The sequence below is a fragment of the Cynocephalus volans genome, chromosome 12 (assembly GCF_027409185.1).
Source record: "Cynocephalus volans isolate mCynVol1 chromosome 12, mCynVol1.pri, whole genome shotgun sequence".
Classification (NCBI taxonomy): domain Eukaryota; kingdom Metazoa; phylum Chordata; class Mammalia; order Dermoptera; family Cynocephalidae; genus Cynocephalus; species Cynocephalus volans.
In genome coordinates this window covers 107,468,316-107,483,644 of record NC_084471.1, presented here as the reverse complement: position 1 = coordinate 107,483,644, position 15,329 = coordinate 107,468,316, and positions in this window count along the sequence as shown.

Genomic DNA, 15,329 nt, shown 5'->3' with positions numbered 1-15,329 from the left:
ACTGCATTCACAAGACTTTTATTACAGTATATTGTTATAGTTGTTCTATTTTATTATTGTTGTTGTTAATCTCTTACTGTGCCTAATTTATAAATTAAGCTTTATCTAGGTATGTATGTATAGGAAAAACCATAGTGTATAAAGGGTTCATCACTATCCACATTTCAGGCATCCATTGAGGGTCTTGGAAGGTATCCCCCGAGGATAAGGGGGACCACTGTACAATGCAGTTTGAGAAGTTGCTTGTCACTATATAATTTAATGACAAATAAGTGATAACAGTAATGCTTTGGGATTTCTGGAAGAAATAGATTATTGTGTGTTAAATAGACCAAGAAAGGGTTGACAGAGGAGGTTGAAATTTACCTGGATCTTGGATAAAATGTTAAAGAAATATTTTAATATATTTCTAAAAACCTCTGTAGATAGAGTGATGAGTAGCTTAATTGTGACCATTTTGATTTCAGTAAAAACATTTTAAAGATTGATGACACTACTGTGATGAAATAGTCAGTGCCATATACATTTGGTGGCAGGGTCAACCATTTCTAGGAATCTAATCTGAAGAATTATCATTTGTGTACACAAGCTTACATATACAAGGATACTCATTTCAGCATTGTTTGTAGTAGGGAGACTCTGAAAGTAACCTAAAGGCAGTAGTAGAATGGTAAATATATCACATAGAAGCCATACTTTATAAGAACATGCAGCAATTTAAAATGAATGATGTAAAGCCATGTGAGTGTGTATATCTATCTATATATACACACATACCTATATACGTAGACAGAACAATATCCAAATCATACTGATAAATGAAAAATTTGTTTTAAAATGATTTGAACAGCTTCATCACATTTATGCTTTAATGTGTATGTGAGTATATATAGATAGATATACATATCCTTTATTTTATTTTATTTTTTATTTATTTATTTTTAAAGATGACTGGTAAGGGGATCTCAACCCTTGGCTTGGTGTTGTCAGCACCATGCTCAGCCAGTGAGCGAACCAGCCATGCCTATATGGGATCCGAACCCATGGCCTTGGTGTTATCAGCACCACACTCTCCTGAGTGAGCCACGGGGCCGGCCCCACATCCTTTTTTTTAAACATACACATATACATATATGCTTAGCTAAAGGGCTGAAGAGATAAACTCCAAACTGTTAGCTGTGATTAGCTCCAGGAAAAAAAAATAGATGGGAGGTAGAAGGTGGTGGAAAGGGAACTTTCACTTTTTACCCCATATACGTCTGCAAAAAAGTATAAGTTGTAACTTTTTAATAATTAAAATGAAAGAAAAGAAATACCATTGAAAACTTAGATCTCAATAGAAATTTTAATATTTTATATTCTCCAGTGTAGTTGAGAAAATTCTAATAAAATAAGTCTAGCAGAGGGGATGGCATGGGTCTTAGAATGTCTAAAAACTTTTCTTCTACATGTGATAATCTGTGCCAATAATCATAAAGCTAAGACTATAGGACCCCAGTGTCATAACATTTCATAGCAATAGAAACAGCTTTGGATAGGATGGCTTCAAGTGCCTTAGTTCTTGTTTCACCAGTGATTTATGAAACACTTTTTTGAGCAATCTGCAAAAAAGGGAATTTATGAGTCAAGGTGAAACCACAGAAAGAGAACCCACAGGAGATATATATTAAGGAATTGGCTTATGCGATTGTGGGGGCTGGCAAATCAAGTCCGAAATCTGTAGGGCAGGCCGTCAGGAAGGGCCGGCTGGAACTCTAGGGTTAGGGTTAGGGTTAGGGTTAGGGTTAGGGTTAGGGTTAGGGTTAGGGTTAGGGTTAGGGTTAGGGTTAGGGTTAGGGTTAGGGTTAGGGTTAGGGTTAGGGTTAGGGCTAGGGCTAGGGCTAGGGCTAGGGTTAGGGTTAGGGTTAGAGCTGATGCTATAGTGCACAGGGAAAATTTCTTCTTCAGGGAGGCCTTAGTTCTGCCCTCAAAGCCTTTCAACTGATTGAGTCAAGCCCACCCAATTACCTAGAATCATCTCCCATATTTAAAGTCAACTGATTATAGACTTTAGACATATCTACAAAATACCTCAGAGCAATACCTAGATTAGTGTTCGATTAAATAACTGGGAACTATACAGCCTAGCCACGTTGACACCTAAAACACATCATATCACAGAGAGATAACATTTTGAGCGCAAACTGTATGTTTGTTGTGGTGCTGGTTACCTTACATACTTTTACCTCATTCACCCATTATAATACACCGTAATTCCAAGGTTAGCTTCACCAAGGTCTCATAGCTGGTAAGTGACAAATGAAGGGTTTAAATTTGGGAACCTTTGACTCTGAAGTCTGTACTTGTCAGGGTATCAATTATTGAGTTGCAAGTAACAGAGACCAACTCAGTTTACTCATAAATGCACTCAACTCATATACTCATTTTATAGCCATATGTAGACAGGAACTAGAAAAGTGTCAGCAATCGAGGTGGTTCTACTGACTGGCTACTTTTTCTGTTTTTCAGGGACCAGATGGCCTCTGTCTTCCCTGGTGTCTCCTTTTCTGTCTCAGGTTCCCTCTGTTCACCTCCCTTACCAGCTGACTTCCTCTGCTTACTCAGAGTTTCTGTTCTATAATACTTTAACTTGCATGCAACCCATTAGGGCTGCTCCTACTTCTCTTTCTATTTCATATACCTAATCTTTATGGCTAATAGGCAATTTTTTCAAATTCCCCAAAGAAGGGGTAATTTGATTGTCCCAACTAATCTTTTGGGCCATGCAAATGATACTAAGATAGTAGAAATGGGAATTAGAAACGAGAAGTATTAAACAGTTTACAAAGAAGCAATTTGAAGAGATGAATGACTAGATATGAAGATTGCAAAAGGAAAGTAAATTAAAAGTAAACTACACGTTTCTACACTGACTAGAGCCTTGCTCCTTGGTAACAGTCGTACTCAAAAAGAATACATTGCATCTGAGTCTGGGTCTCACCCAGTGGCTGTAGTCCCTTGCCTAACTGGCTGGGTCTCCTGTCCCTTTTCCCATAAGCCAGCATGACTCCCACACATGTACCTGACAGCACATAAACTCAAAGGCCGAATACCAGCTTAGGTTTCTCACCATTACCCAAGGACCATTTGGCTTATTCCTGTCCCATCTGTGCTCTGATGAGCTCTGCTGAGTCTGTGCTCTAAACTGAATTACCTCAATTCTATTCTCTTTGGTTCTAGACTTTGAATCTATATGTCTATCTCTGGAATTTTTACCTTGGCTCTCCTCTGCTCAGGATTAGCTCAGCCCTTCACTTTTCTGATGAAAGTTGTTGCTTTTGGTAGGAACAAAACCCTATAGCACAAACTCTGTGGAATCAAATCCAATTTTTTGGCCGTGACAACTGGCCAGGCTGGCCATGTCTCCCTCAAGCAGACAGAGAGGAGTCATTTGTTTCTATAACACATATATTTTGAGCTTCTACTATTTATCGAACACATATTTTGAGCTCCTACTATTTACTGTAGGTGCTGGGGCTATAAGTTAGTGAGATGTTTTTTCCCTTTAAAAAGCTTCTAAAGGAGGGAGAGACAACAGTACACAATTACACAAAATCTGACACAAGCATGAACAGACAGAACTACAGAAGTCATCTTAAATGAACTTGAAGTTTCAAAGAAGGCTGCCTGGAGCAGGATACTCTTGAGCTGAATTTTTTAAAATGTTTTAAATAATTTTTTAATTAAAGCATTATGTGCTGGGCAGGTTTTTATGATCCAAGGGGCACCCTCAGGGTATGTGGGAAGCTTGACAGAAGGTCCAGGAAAGTGGAAGAAGGGTTAAACCCACCCCCCAAACCCCCCACCCCCTGTGCCTCCACCAAGGCTGGGCTCGAGGCCAGCGAGGATGGGTCGACGACCACTGGCTTTTCACTTGAGGGCTCAGCCTTCCCCACTCACCCCATAGGGACTGTTTGCTTGTTGGGGCTCATGAAAATCAACCTTTGAGAAAGAAAAGGGAATTTTCACGTTGCACGTTGACATGTGTGGGTGCATGTGTGTACTTGCACAAGCTTGCATGTGTGTACTTGCACTATCTTGCATGTGTGTTTACTTCATGGAATTTTATTTTTGAGAAATTTCTTTCCAATTATGTAATAAAATTCACCTCCATCTCCCAATCAAACTTGGTTCCATAATCTTAATCCTGGGTGTAACTAATATGAAGAATTTTCTTCTGGGTTTCTTGACAAGAGGATTGGTATTCTTAACAGTTGAGATTGTGGAGGGTTGGGAGAAACTGAAGTTTTATACATTTCCATAGAGTTTACATCCTGCTGTAAAAAAGGTGTGAAGGGCCTGGCCTGGGACCCACAGTCCCCAGGCTGTTTCCCCAGAACCCAGCCACTCCCCCACCAAGCCCCAGTTGTTTCTCTGAATCTTTTTCATGCAGCCTGTGAAAGGAAAACCATTCATTTGCTGATTTTTTAACACCACAGCTGAAACACCAAGTTCTTTTCCTTTTTCAGGTTTCAGTTTATTCCGTAAATGGCTGATTTTTTTCTGTTATGAGCTTTGGTGACTGTGTCAGTGCTCCTTTGAAGAGACAGTAACACCTTGTGGTCTGAAAAACAAACCCACAGAATTCTGGGTTGACCAGAGGCTCCCTCGGGCCCTCATCATCCCAAGCACGGACTCTGACGTTTTGCTCTCGAGAAGCATGTTTCCACCAGTTGTAGTCAATACTACAATGCACTTTTCAAACTGTATTTGCCTCCAAGACAATAAAAAACCTTTTTTGAAAAAAAAATTGCTCTTCATGAAATGTGTGTGTGAGAGAATTATAGTATTTGTATTATTTTATTTTGTCCATTATTGGTTTAAAAGATTGTCTGAAACATCATAGGCCCTTGATATATATTATTGCTCTGATTGACTGAGCATCTTAAACTGGGCTACAGGTCAACCTTAATTCTCCTGACATTGCTTGAGACCAAGCCATAACTGTTCTTGCTTAGGCATCCACAAATGGTAAATACGTGCTGGTTCCATGAAAGTAAGGACAGCTTTATCTGTTCCAGGATGGATCAGGTCAGTTGGTGCCTGGTATTAGAGCAGGCCAGGGGATTATACAATCCGTCAGTCAAGGGCAAATTTCTCTGGCCTTACTGAGAAGAGAGGTGGTAAGTTATCCATCAAAAGTTGAGGGTTACCACAACCCACCACTCCTGAACAATGTGAAGATAGATTCAGGACATGAGGCAATTCAATAGACGGATTATGGCCTGGAGTCTGAGCTACGCTAGGGCCTGTGAGTTTTTCAAGGATCTAAAAACTATTTGAGCAGTGTAGGTAAAATCAAGGTCAAGTGTTTGGATCCCTGTACTGGCCAGCCACCAAAAAAATAAATTAATCAAATTAAAGTAAAAACTATATGCTGCCTAAAAGCAAGCAAACTCTTCCATGATAAATTCCTGCAAAACCACAGTAAATAAATGTTTAATTAAATAACAACAAAACATAAAATAGCAATAAGCCAACTGTAACTCAACTCGTATATAAATTTAATGTTACATATGATTATAGGCAACTGACATGATGTGTGGGAGGGAGCCCCTGTACTGTGTATGGGTGTATATATATATACATACATATATTTTTTTTTTTTTTCTTTGTAATATAGTGTTTGGATATTTCAAAAAAAGCTTTCTGGCTGGGAAGAGACTGCCCAATTTAGAGATAGTAAGGGCTCAGTCAGGAACATGCCTTTGATACGCAAACTAACAAATCAGAGCCATAGCTCCTATATCCCACCTGTACACCCCAGGAAGCAATATTTCTCTGCCTTTATCATCCCAGGGCCAGGCACCAGGCAACTAAGAACCACTTCTATAGTTTAGAGGCCACCACAAATTTATTCAAATTAGCCAATCCTAAATTGTTTCCCTGTCCTCCTGACCCTACTGCCCCCAAGAAAGGCTCTGGCCTAAACCTTCTGCTTGCTCCTGTCTTCTGCCTCCTGACCACCCTGGTGTTTTTCCATGTGGCTCTGCATGGTGTTCTATGTCTCTGTGTCTCTAGGACCTGTGAGTTTATTAAACTGTTTTCTTGAGCCTCTCCTCTGACTCCTCTTGGGGCCATACCTGACTGATCATCCCTATAAAATGCTCCCTGTCAGGCTGGATCACAGACCTCTCTGCCCTGTCCTGTGCAGGTCCTGAGTCAGGTAAGCAAAAGAAAACCCAAGTAGCCGCCAGCAAAGTGGACATGCTTTATTATAGATGGGAGCTCCGCCAACCAGTGGTTCAGAGCTGCTGCCTTCCATATGGAAGTACACAATAGTGGCAACAAGCCAAGGGGTACAGGGGCACAACTGTGCACTAACTGTACTCTTACATAACTTGTTACAACGGATGTGGTGAATCATACCCAGCCAGGTAAGAGGCAAGAAGGCCTGATTGTACTAACTCCATTCCCAAAAAAGAACAGTCTAAGGCCTGTAGGTCTTAAAATAGTCTCGAGCCATCTCCTTGATCCATCTCTCACTGGTGATTGTATCTTACACATTACGTGCCTCTTTCCCAAGTACATGAATGTGTGTAGTTGGTGAAGGACAGCTTTACCCACCCCCCGGAGCATACACTATACTGGGTATTCCCTTTAACCCCTGATTATGTCCCTTGTTTTATCAAAGATATATAGCATACTTCTGTCATTCTAAGGTTTAACATTTTCTGGTTTTATTATTTCCTTAGAGAACCAAATTTTTATTTTATTTGTTCTTGAACTTCAAGACTGGTGTAAAGGAGAGGATTACTTAGCTAGTGAGTAAGCCTAGCTGGCAGCCCAGAATCTGTATTCCAGTATGGCTCTGTTGTTCTTTATTTTTTCATTATGTAGCGGTAACTTCTATTTCTTTTTGAGGGGGGGGGGGAAGCCCACCTTGAAGTGACATGTAGAGGGTTCACTGAAGGTTGGCTGGCCAGTTAGCTCAGTCAGTCAGAATGCAGTGTTAAAACACCAAGGTCAAGTGTTTAGATCCCCATACTGACCATTGGCAAAAAAACCCCCAACAAAAACCAAAAAACATACATATATATATATGTAAATTCACTGAAGGTTGAAAAATTATTACCCTGTGAGATGAAGATATTCAAAGGAAGCTTGTGACCCTCCATGGAAATGTAATGGGATACAACAAGGAATTTGTACAAATATTTTCATTTTCAAGGATTTGGGTATTGAGTAAGGTATAGGGGAATTTCTCTCATTATTTTAAGGCTCTAGACTATTTTACCCCCATTGCTCACAAGGCTGTATAATCTCTCATATAGCTCTTATTTTACGTCATCATTCTAGAAAGCACTGTCAAGTCCTCTACTCAATGACCAGCCAGAACCTGGAAGCATATATGTGTAATTAATCTGTCAGAGAATATGACTGGTCCACCAACCTTGCCTTCAGAAATTCCACAGAATAATTCTCTCCTCCACCAAGACTATACCGAACTCTTGGTGTGCAGCTGTGGCTTTATCCTAGCAACTTGCTCATACCACTACCACAAGCCCAGAACAAGCTGCAGCCCATCCACCAACTTTTTAAAGATACTTGGTAAGTTGTAGCATAAAGTGAATGCATCACGCACCAAGAGGCAATCCAAGCTAGAGATACTGTTTTACTTCTTGATGTGTCTCCTACCTACTCCAGTACAAACTGGAAGACTGTTCCTTTTCTTTTTTTAAAGCTACTTAAAGTAATAGAGATAATAAACCCTTTAGATTCTCCTCTCCCACAACCACTGTCAATGAGATACAGCCTCCCAGGCTCTTCTAGCCCACAAACCAATGCCCAACCCTAATAAAGACGAAAAAAGTTCATACTTGAGGAAGTCCTGGCCTTCCTCGGACTCCTCAGCTGTCTCAAATACTTGATGCAGTGGGAAGGGCGTGTGACCCAAAGTAAGGTTCTGGGTACGTGCACTCCATGGTTGGGTGTACCATTGTACCCAGGTTTTATTCCACAGGAGTATCCAAGTTGAAGGGCGGTGTCTGCTTCATTCCTGGCTCTGTAAACTGTAAGGGTCACTAACTCATACATCCACATTCTGGCCCATAAAGACAATCGCCAAATGGTGCCAATGCCTACAAAATCTGGAAAGAGCAAGAACATATTTCCTATTGATTTCATAAAAACAGTCAGAATCCTGGCAGAAATAGATGGCACCCTTTACCAAAGAAACTTGAGAGGAGTTTAGGAAAAGGATGTTTACAAAGGTGAGGCAGGGCTGAAGGGAGCCAGAAAGAGATAGTGAAGTGTCCTGGGGCAAGTAACAGCTCAGGAGCTGTCTCTATCCCTTGGGAAAGAACTAGTCTGACTTTAAGAGCCAGCTGGGAGCTGGCTAGTTTGCTGCATTGCAAGCTGTTCTAATTTCTGGACCATGAAATCTGCACAACACAAATAACCAACTTTGAATGTTAATCAAATAAATTCTGCCCCTAGGGTTTTGAAACTGTCATGGGGTTTCTTTTTCCTTCTTATTTAAATCCTGCAGGGGCTTCACGTACCCTTAATAAGAAATTAAGCCAAAAGGGATAAAGTACATTGAAACCGGTGAACTATAGAAGTTTGCGAAGACCTTAACAAAGATCTGTGAAGTTGAACTAGAGTCTTAACACAGAATCAGTCAATGATAGAATAATAAAATTAGAAGGGACACATGGTGATCTTCTATTTGTCCCCACACTTTTTTTCTCTAAGAAGGTTTTTTGTTTTGTTCTGTTTTTGCAGCTGGCCAGTTAGGAGATCTGAGCCCTTGACCTTGGTGTTATAACACCATGCTCTAACCAACTGAGCTAACCGGCCAGCCCTCTGTAAGAAAGGCCCAATGATTATTTATTCCGAATGAAATGTTTTCACATTGGTTCACACAAAGAAGAGATTTCATAAATATATAATATAGAATAAATATGGCAACAACTTATATAGCAGTGGAAACTTGAGCTCAAAATTCCATCCTGGAATTTTTACAGCCTTATACATCAAGGTCGTGGGTTCGGATGCCCATACAGGCCAACCACCAAAAACAAAACAAAACAATTCCATCCTGTGTCCCAAGATGGCTCAGCTGTCCCATAATTTTAACTTATTCAAACTACTGTGAATCTGTCTTTGGCATAGTGAATGGGGGTCTCATTCAGGTTCTCTGGACATTGGCAATTCTGTTATAAAACATTGTTCCAGATGAACCAGTGTATGAAGGGTTGTAGAGTATCTCCAAGAATTTGTCAACCTCAATTTGAGAAACACTGCCTCATCCAGTTTCAGAAGATGCCAGTTCTAGGGGCTGGCCCATGGCTCACTCGGGAGAGTGTGGTACTGATAACACCAAGGCCACGGGTTCGGATCCTATATAGGGATGGCCGGTTAGCTCATTTGGGAGAGTGTGGTGCTGACAACACCAAGCCAAGGGTTAAGATCCCCTTACTGGTTATCTTTAAAAAAAAAAAAAAGAAGAAGATGCCAGTTCTCAGCAAGTATGGGGTCTCAGTGAAGCTAAGTGATTACCATTAACACCGGAAATGTGAATAACACCCTTCTTATTATATTGTGTAAAAAGTATATACTTTTTGTAGGCAGATTAAAATCCATCATCCAAGTCTGTACACAGTGGTGTGTTCTCTTGTCCTGAGTTCTGGAGACAAGAAGGTCAGTATTCAGAAAATGACTCAAGATTATTGGTTCCCCTGTCTCCAGTTCCTATTGTATTTGCTTACACTTTAGTAATTAGACAAGGAAGCAGGGCTGTCCAAGCTCACAGAGATTGTTCTGTCCCAGAAAACCCATTTATGCTTTAAAGTGAGGAATATATCTTTTACGCCACAGAAAGAGATGTTAAAAATAAGTAAAACGGAAAACAAGTCACCACGAAATCAGAGAAACAAGTCACCAAGTGCAATAAAAGGACATGTTGTTTTACATTAACTGGAAGAACAGGGGTCCACAGCTTGTTTCCTCCAGGGGATATTTTTGAATTGTAAAATCTGGAGGGAAGTCGACCTGACATATAAAGAAAGTTGTGAGAAATGCTCTTTTTGTAACAAAAGTCTGCTTCCTCTTTAGTGAGGCGGTATAGTGGTGTGACAAGGAACTTAAACTCTGGAGGCAGAGGGGCTTCAAACTTAGCAGCTACGTGACCTTGGTTAACTCATTTGAATCTTCTGTGCCTTGGTTTTCTCATTTATAAAGAGGGGATAATAATAGTACTTATTTGGTGGTGCAGTTGTTAAGATTATGTGAGTTCACATCTATGAAACACAATACTTGGCACCTGGAAAGTGTCACATGAGTTTGCTGTTTTTATTATTTCTCCCATTCAACCCAGCACATAAATTAAGTTTATATAAAACTTGATTGTCCCTATTTGTTTGCAAGTCTACCTCTACTGATTACACTGAGAGTTCTTTCTGGGTTTCCCGAGCACTTGTGGTATATCTGGTTTTTGCTTTTTAATTTTTTTTATTAGCATATTCATTGTTACAAGTCATACTTATTTTTTATGCCCCTTAACCAATCTCTCCCTTTCCCCCTCGTGGTACATTTGGAAAAAATAAATAAATAAATCTACAATCATGTGGCTCAGGAAAAAAAGTCAGGATTAGAGACATAGCTCTGAAATAATGAATAATAATGGCTATCATTTATTGAGCAATTATTAGATTCCAAGCAGTTCTAAGTGTTTTACATGTATTATCTCATTTGATTCTCACATCAACCCTGTGATGTAGATTCTTCATTACCCCTGCTCTACAGAGGAGGCGACTGTAGCACAAACAGGTGAAGTAACTTGCCCATTGTCACATGGTAGGAAGTAACAGAGCTAGAATTTGAGCAGTCCAATGGCTCCAGTTTGTTCTCTTAACTATCAGAGTACACTTGAAGATGTCATTATATTATCATATAATTTATATACTACAGGTTGGGCTGCTATTCAGCCAGTACAACAGAGTGTGGGCAGACTGGATGTCTAATTAGCTGATGCTGTGTTCTGATTTAGTTTATGCTGGATGATATCAGTTGTTATATTATGACTATTACTCCTGATAATAGGTAGTACTTGAAGTTATGGAAGTAGATGAAATCTCTTGGGAAGTATGTTTACACAATATGAGAAAACTAGTATTTAAGCACTATGAAAGCAAAGGTGGTGTCTGTTTTATTCTCTGCTATATTCCCAGTTCCTAGAAAAGACTGGTATTATTCAATCTATTAAATGAATGAATGATTGACATGTAATAACTTTGCAAAACACCTATATTTCAGGGGTGTAGAGAGTAAGAAAAGCTTATGAAGAAACTGAGACGGGATCCGGGGAACAATGTCACAGATGCCAAAGAGTTTCAAGAATACTGTGGTCAAATATGTAGATTCTTCAAATAGGTAAAGGAAGATAATGATCCAACAGAGCCCATAGGTGTCCTCAGCAAAGGATTTCCCAGGGAGCTGAGGAGCAAAATCTAAGGACATAGAATAATGGGTATACACTATTATTTTGAAAAACGTTGACAAAGAAGAAAAGGACACATGTGAGTAACATACTTGGAGAATGGAGGGAGATGGGTGAATATATTTATAATCTGGAAGAGGGAAAAGTCTTTTAAGCATGACATAGAGGCTAGAAATCACATATTTGATTATATAAAAATGGAAAACTTTTCTTAGGAAAAAAATTATCAACAAAGTCGAAATATTGGGAAAAATACACACGACCAAAAAGGAATCATTTCTCTAATATACAAAACTCTCATACAAATTAATAGCAGACAGCTGATAAACCAATAGAAAAATGGGCAAAGGATAAGAGCAGACAATTTCCAGAAGAGCTATAAATGGTCAATAAACACACACACACAAAATGCTGAATACCACAAATTAAAGAATTTGAAACTAAAATAAAGTACCATTGTTCATCCACCAGATTATCTAAGATTTCAGAGACTGATCATACCCAGTGTCCTCAAGGATGTGGGAAAACAATAAGTTTAAATTTTTTTAAGACACATTGTTTCTGGATCTCTTTAGTCTCTTGCTCCAAACTAGACGATGACTTTCTGGGTCTATTATCCTGGGATCTCCCTTTCACTGTCATCCTGCGGATTTTGTTCTCTTCTGTGTTGAATTATTTGTGGCCTGGATTCCAGGCATTCCTCATTTTTGGTTCAGTCTGTCATTCTGAGGTAGTAAACCTTCCAGTAGCTTTGTGAGAAAAGGTACATGGGAAGTAAATGTTAAAATGCATTTACTCCCCACTCACACTAAACAGTGTAGCTAAGCATAGAAGCTGAAGCTGAGAGGCTGGGGGTTGGCTCAGCTGGTTAGAGCCCAGTGTTGTAACACCAAGGTCAAGGGTTTGGATCCCCGTACCAGCCAGCTGCCAAAAAAAAAAAAAAAAAAAATTGACTTTAGAACTTTACCACCTAAAATATACCTGCCATCTGTTAAACCTCTGCAGCATTTGTAATGTTTCTACCCTGCTTCACTTCTGCAGGAAGGAAATGTTCTTTCCTATGTTTTAAAATTTATTTACAGATATTCCCCATTTCTCAAACTATGTGTTAAGCAACTCTATTTTTATGAGATTTTAATATCAGTGTCTTTTTAAAAATATCTTTCATTCTTTAGAAGTTGGGAAATTCTACACAGAATTTCTTAAAGTTTCCTAATGTGTATTTTAAAACTATCCCCATATCAGCCAGCCACCAAATAAAAAATAAATAAATAAATAAATAAATAAATAAATAAATAAATAAATAAAATAAGAAACGAGTGCCCATGATGAATCTTTAAGGGTCTAGAAACCATAGAACACAATTTAGCAATTGTAGGCTTAGAAAGTATTTTTTAATATTGATATTAATACTTATTTGATGATAATCTCAAATAAGTATTTACCTGTATTTACCACGTGCCTTATGTTCTTGAATGACACTGATTGCACTGACTGCAATGGTGATTAAAAGCATCATCTTGGACACCTCCTTCTCCTGCAACCCTCAATGTTCAATCCATCACCTTCCTTAGTTTTACACACTAATAATGCTCCTGATTCCATTTCTCTCTTTATCCACTGCCTTAGTCTATTATCAATTCTTGCCTGTCCTAGTGTGGAGAGAAGGCAAGGTATGAGAAGAGTAAAATTTTTAGGCATTCAGTTTTTTGTTTTGAGTGATTGGGTATATAGTGCAGTCATTTTACAGAATGAAGAATATCTACTTTTTAAAAATTGAGTTTGAGATGCTTGTGCCTACATGAGGTCCTGTGTTTTATAGGGAATTGAATTGTCTCAGGAGACAGGCCTGACTAAAGACGTAGATTTAGAAGACGTCAACATAAAGGTGGTAGTGGAATACAGAGGTGTGAGTGAGAATTCCTAGTGTGAGTGTATATTATGAGTTGAGAAAAAGCCATAGATACACTCCATCACTTAAAGGACAAGCAGAGGAAAAGGGAGATCAAAGAAACTGAGGAAGAACAGTGTTAAGTCTCCACTGTCTCTAGACATCTAGTTGCCCTTCAAACATAGATATATTCTTCTAGAGAGGTTTCATGAATATTTTAAAAAATACCTGTTATCTATACAGTGATTAGCTGCCATGTTATGATGACACACAAGTAAACTTATGGAGAGGTCTACAGGGCAAGGAACTGAGTCCTCCTGCCCACAGCCACATGGCTGAGCCATCTTGGAAGCAGATCCCCTAGCCCCAGTCCAGCCTTCAGAAGAGAATAGCCCCTACAGACAATCTGAAACTACATGAGACCCTGAGCAAGACCACTCAGGTACCCTACTCCCATATTCCTGATGCACAGAAACTGTGAGATAATAAATGTATCTTGTCTAAGCCATTATTGATGTAATTTGTTAAATGGCAATAGATAACCAATATGAGAAAGAAAAATAGAAGTTTCTGGCATTCAATTTTCTCTTTCTTAAGCCACATATCATCTTAATTTTACAGATGAGGAAATTAAGCCTCAGACAAATTAATATACTTGTCCAAGTTTACAGTGTTTAAGTGACAAAGCTATGAAAATTTGTTGGTTTTTTAACATATAGACAGTGCCCCTTGTACCCTCACATTGCTTTTCATAATTCTAACTAATTTATTTTTATCACTTATTAAGTGATTGCAGTAGACAGGCAGGTCTTATTTTAGCCATTAATGTATTTACTGAGGATATAAAGGTGAAGAAGGCAAGTCTTGTTGATTTAGTATAGATCAGAGCTATGAGATGACAGAATTCTGGAGAGATCAGTTTGATAGGAGTAGTGGATGTGAGAAAACTCAGATACAAAAGCACAGGAAGGAAAGGCATGTGTTCTGCATTAGAATGAACAATACTCCTAATTTGTTAATGCCACTAAAATTTTCTGCGGTTAATAATTTTAGAAGAAAATGTATGAGTATAGTTCAACTCAACAGCAGTTATCTCTGGAGAGTTAAGTACAGGAAATGTGACATCTCTCTAAAGCAGCACTACTCAACATGTTAGGATACGGGGAAAATACTACATTCAGAGAGACAAATCTTTTCCCAGCCTCTTCAAGCTCCAATCCCATCACTGTTTCTGCCATTTACCCAGATGACCTATGCTTTTTCAGAAAATGGATTTTGTTGATTTTCATTTCTTTACCCTCTCCTTGCTCTTTATTCATTCTTTAGTCTTGCCTGTTTTAGACATATCTATCTTCCTCTCCATAGCTTAGTATCCCATCTATGCTCTAGGACACTGTTCCAACCATTATTCCCATTTCTGATTTAAATTTCTCACTTTCTGTTGGTCCTTTCTCTGATGCCAATAGGATTCTAAAGTAATCCTGTCCAGGAGTATCTGCAGTCTTCTTATATTTCTGCTTCCCAAAAGGTACTCAGTCCTTCCCTCTCAAATTCCTCCGAAGAGTGAGCTACACTCACTGTTTCCATTTCTTTCTCTCCCATTTGGCATCAACATATTTTAGAATAACTAGTGGTCTGCAGAGAAGTTCAGACCTCTATATGAAAACACATACCCGCTACTAACAATATCTTTGATATGATTGGAATTCTTACCTACTTGACTGAAATAATGATTATGTTCCTATGACTGAATCCTTGTGTGAAGGTATGGTTTCTCTGAAAAAAGTGGTCATTCCCATATCTGTAGAAAAGAGATGGGCCCACAAATAGGAAACCAGAACTCTTGTACATATGTATAAGGAAAGTGGAACTTGCTCCCTTACACTTTAAGATTAGATGTGTTTGAGGACCCTTCCATGAGGTACAAGGCAAAGTTGGCCTCTGACACATGGAATG